The sequence below is a fragment of the Onychostruthus taczanowskii genome, unplaced genomic scaffold (assembly GCF_017590055.1).
Source record: "Onychostruthus taczanowskii isolate IOZ18803 unplaced genomic scaffold, ASM1759005v1 scaffold30, whole genome shotgun sequence".
NCBI lineage: Eukaryota > Metazoa > Chordata > Aves > Passeriformes > Passeridae > Onychostruthus > Onychostruthus taczanowskii.
In genome coordinates, this window is record NW_024500350.1 from 3,542,493 (window position 1) to 3,547,705 (window position 5,213).

The following is a 5,213-nucleotide window of genomic DNA, read 5'->3' on the forward strand; positions in this document are numbered from 1 at the left end:
AATAGTGGTGGATTATGAGAAGGGACATTCTTGCAATCCAGCTTTTGGCTGACTCGTGTCAGAGATTATGGGCAGATGGAAGTTTTGCCAAACTCCCAGTGTTCCAGCAGGGTCATCAAGGCAAACAGGGCTGTTTGGCCTCTATTGGTGCCTCTTCTGTGACCCTTTCTTTTATCAGCACTCACAGGTGGCTGGTTTCCTACACTGCTTGTAACTGCACCTTGCTCCAGAACCTGTGCAAGGCCATTTCTGCTGCATTCAGGCAACTTCTGTTGGTGTGAGGGAGCCTATTTCTACAACCACCTGCAGTAGCTACAAAGCAGAAAAGAGAACTTTTTGCTTTCTGTTTCTCTGCCTTCCTCCTTATCTCTTGCAAGCTTGAATTAATTAAAAGATCAAAAGCAATATGTATTTTCTGATATTGAGAATTCTTTGTCATCTCACTGTAAAAGTAAAGAGCACACATCTTGAAACATTTTCTGAAATGGATCTCACTGGTTCCACATTACAGACTTTGACAGCCAATTGTCACCTGGTGCCTGTTTCATATAATTTCCTAGAAATGGTGATTGCAATATTATAGTAATATTCTAGATGTGTGAGTCAAGGTAGCTATGCTGGAAATTTTAAGTAGATGTTACTTTTGAGGTGGGTTGAGTTGAATACTTATGTTCCACTAGAACATGAGGTAAGAGGTATTTTGCCATTTTTCCCATTGTGCTAAGATTTGCCACCAGGATATTTTTCAGGAAAAAGGTAAATTCAGCACACATTGGTTCCTGTGTGACTGCCCAGGATGAGGTGTGTGAGCTCATTAGAAGTTGTTCTCTCCTGAGCTTTGTTCTAGAACCTAAAGGAGGAACATCTAGAAAAAAAAAGGTCCCATTCTTTGGCTTCTCTCTGTGTGGAGGGTTTGGTTTGTGCATGTGTGGAAAATGAGGCACAATCTTGTTGAAATTGTTGCCTGTTTCTAGTTGCTATTTTTCTGTATTAATGCATTTTGCATCTGGCAAATACATTGTCTTTTTCTGCAGTTATGAAGGAAGAGAAGCATGCTTATCTTCTTGTCTCTATATTTTTAAACATTTTGTAGTCAAGGTTTTCTTTAAACAGATTTTTATTCTGCAAGAAAATACCTTACATCTCCAGTATCATTTTTTAAGCAAAATCAGTAAATATGTGTGCTGTGGAACCAGAGATTAACATGCTCAATATTAAATGTTGATCCGTTCAACTTTTCACATGTTGCAAATGTCTGCAAAGCAGCAAATATGGGCCTGAGCTTCTCCCCATGAAAGTGAATGGGAGATTCACCCTTTGATTTCTGGCACATTTCCTTTGAAATTAGGCCTCAGTTTGGCTGGATAACTTTCATCACAAAAGTAATTGAGCAAATGGAATTATTCATGTGCTTAAAAGAGACCATGCACTCAGGTTTTGGGGTTTTTTTTTAAGTCTTGGAGAGGCACAGCGTCCCAAAAAGCACAACTGCAGTTTATAGTCAATAACTGGAATAGCTGCAGCTGGAATGGCACTTCCTCAGCTCCTGTGTGAACTGAACTTTTGTGTTCATTTGTAGAAGAAAACATTTCTCTCCTAACTCCTTCCTCTAAACCTTCCAGGTTCTGGGATGAATTGCTTGTGCTGATGTCTGCTTCTAGATCGGCTTCATCTCCCTCACTTCTCCTCTGTAAAATGCTGCTACTCCTCACAAAGATGTAAAAATACAGCAGATAATGCTCGCAGTAAGCTCTGGTGATAAATACCATATGAGTCCTAAGAAAAGCTGTTATTTGAAGGAAGTCCATGATGACTGATCTGCAGGTGCTACCAGTGGATTTATGGCACATGTGAAACTTATGCTTTGTATTTTTCTAGAAGGAGAGTGGAGGAATTGACATCTATTGCAATTCAAAAGGATGAGAACAAGCCCACAAAAAGAAAAGAAGACTCCTCTGACTTTTAGAAATCTTTATAAACATAATTTAATGTCATTTTCAAATACCTTGAAGGGATCATAAAACTTTGCTCTTCTCTGATCATTGTACCACTTAGAAGTGGAAAGGTATGAACAGCCATAACCCTGGCACATTTTTAACAATACTCACGACCAAAGGGGATTGTAAGATGGAAGTTTTGATAACAAAAACATAAAGATGTCATTGTCAACTATCTCAAAATATACATGCTTGTTGTAAATGTCACATAAGCCCACAGCTAAGTGATGAATCAGAATTTCCTGTGTTTTCAAAGTGCTTCTTATGATGAACACTTTTAACTCCTTCATGAACAAGTTATTTTGTGCCCCACAAGTTGCTTTCTGTCCTTGTACCTTTAATCACTGAAACAAAAAACCTCGTTTAACATGAGTAAGCTGATATACAGGGTAGAATTACAGTTATAATCTTCATCAGGGAAAAAAAAATACTTTGAAAATGTTTGGAGCTAACATGCATAACACTGTAAATCGCTTTATTAGCAATAGTATGATTTTTTTCTTCTTCATTAAAATAATAGAAGGCAAACTAAACTAAGTGTTGGAGATGTATGGACTAATTCGGCCCTAGTAGAAGTCTTCAATCAGTGAAATACAATTAAGCATTTGATTGTGTCTTGGACCAGCTTAGAACACTTTGCTGAGAGGAAAAGAGATGCAAATGACATGACTGAGAACACCAGATATGTCAGACAGATTCTGACCCCCTAGGCCCTGCCCCTGTGGTCACTGTGGTGACAGGACAGTCATGATGGCAGTCAGGCCATTTTTGGGGAGCTGGAGGTCCCAGAGGTTGAGATGCTTGAGGGTTTCTGTCTTCTGGCACTGCCAATCCCTCCCAGACATGGCCCATCACTGTGGGACAGGGAGAACGTGCTGCCTGGTTTTATGTACACGAGGTGAATCCCATGGGCTAGAGAGGAGAGAGGCAGTATTTTGGAGTTTTTAAAATTATCTATCCACACTATCTATGAACTTTGTTATTACTTCTTCACATCAATCATCTTTTTTACACTCACCTTTACCAAAACCAAGAGCCACCAATCTGCTCTTCTTGTGTGGTTTGCCCACATAAATTTGTATGGGTTATTCTGCAGAGCTATTGGACTTTTATTTGGGGTTAAAAATGTTTGTACTATTTAAGTGTCCTGCTATTAAATAGAATCATAATAATAATTTTTCAGTTGAGCTGCAGGTGCAGAATACAGAAACCATCTTTTGCCAACATTTACTAAGTGCATTAGGCGTTCATCACTTATGAAAATCTGTAATCCTAGTAAATAAAAGACAATTTTAAAATTACAGGCTGGTGGCTATCCTAACTCAACTATTAAAAACCTGTTTGACAAGTTGCAACTCATTAATAATTAGTATTACAAATGCTATTATGTCTTTGATCGGGGAAAAATAGATGGAGGCTAGGATTACATTATTCAATTAGATTTAATTCCATTTGGTATGTGTTTTACTTTATGTGAAGTTCAGCCTGTAAAAGGGTCATGGCAGCAACCGTCCAAAATGTTAATTTGTGTATAGAGCAAATAGGACACATAATAACTTCATCATGTGGTGCAGCTCTGTTGACTGACAGTGTAAGTGCTACTAGACTCACTTAATTAGATTTCTTTATGCACTGTACAGTAACATTACAGACAATCATTTATAAATGAGTTTATTAAAATTTCTATATTCATGTAGTGAAAGCACGTTAGACTTTTTTGCCTCTTCTGTACAAAAATGTAAAATGCCACTAGGAAAAAGTAAAATGAAGTAAAATTCTAAGTCACATCAGTCTGTAAGCAGATCAAGTCAAAAGAGCTCAGTATAATGGCCTGCTAACTGGTAAAAAGGTTATTAAAGGCCTTGTATTTTCTAGGATTTTATCTTCTGCCAGCTGAACTGGAATTACATCCATTCCCAATTTATAAACATTAGTCATATTTATCTGAGCATCTAGAAGTTCAATATTTCTTTCCCAATTTGTTGCATTTTCCACCACATTTCATTCAATCTGTTAGCAGTGCAATAAATCCATCTTTGCATTTATTTTCCAGTCTTTATCATCTGTCTCTCCCTTATTCCTCATTAGTAATTCCTTGGTATTATGGTCTTGCCTTTGTGTGGATTTCTTCCTCTCCTCCTAAAACACTACTTGCCACCACAAAGAAAACAGCTTCATAATGTGTATTTCTGTGGCAGCATTGCTCTGTGAAACACCAAAGAGAATATATTCTGTATTTCTGTCTGGCATGTTACACAGAAATCATCCATTTTAGAACCTCCACCACTGGACAAGTCACTTCATCAAAATCAGTGTCAATGCAAAAATAAAGGTGGAGATTAGGAGGGATATCTTTAAGATGTCAGGCAGAGAGTTCTCCTTGAAAATTCTGCCTGCAGCTGCTGTCCTGTCTGAGCTGAACAGTTCAGACACATAAAACAAACAGGAATTGACCAACAAGTTTAAGTTACACCCATTTGTTTCAGTTGTTTACCCCTGTGCAAGGCATTCTTACATAAACTCACTGGTTACTTTTCCCCAGAGATCCAGGAACACAAATCTGATTTTTTTACTCATAAAGTGCAATATGTATGCACACACATGTATGTGTATGTATGTAGGAAATTGTTTCCCAGGATGCAGTTAGCAAGATTTGGAAAAGGGAACCCATTCCAGACTACAGGAAAAAGATTTTTATCTCTTTATATAGTATGAAGTTAACCTTCATACTGCTTTTTACCCTGAAATCACTTCTAAACAGTGGCCTCTTAACAATATATTTCCTAAAAGGGAACCCATTGTGGACCGGACTACAGGAAAGAGGTTTTTATCTCTTTATATTGTATGAGGTTAACCCTCATACTAGTTTTTCCCCTGAAATCACTTCTAAACAGTGGCCTCTTAACAATATATTTCCATTCAAGTTTTAATTTTAAGCTGAAATACTAATTTTATTTGTGAGGCTGCTTTCAAAAAATCAAATATTGCACAGGGACAACTGGAACAACTGGTGTGGAACTGCCTGCATAGAGAAGATGCAGAAGGGCAGCCCCATTATAGTATTTTCTGGTATGATAATTAATTACCTTTTTCTTTAGCAGAATTTTCAGATATGAGTCGTTAGATGCTGCAGGAAGCAAAGCTTTCACATGCATTCTATTTGCACCTCAGAAAAATATTTCAATGAATATGCCTTGTAGAATTCATGTCCTTCAT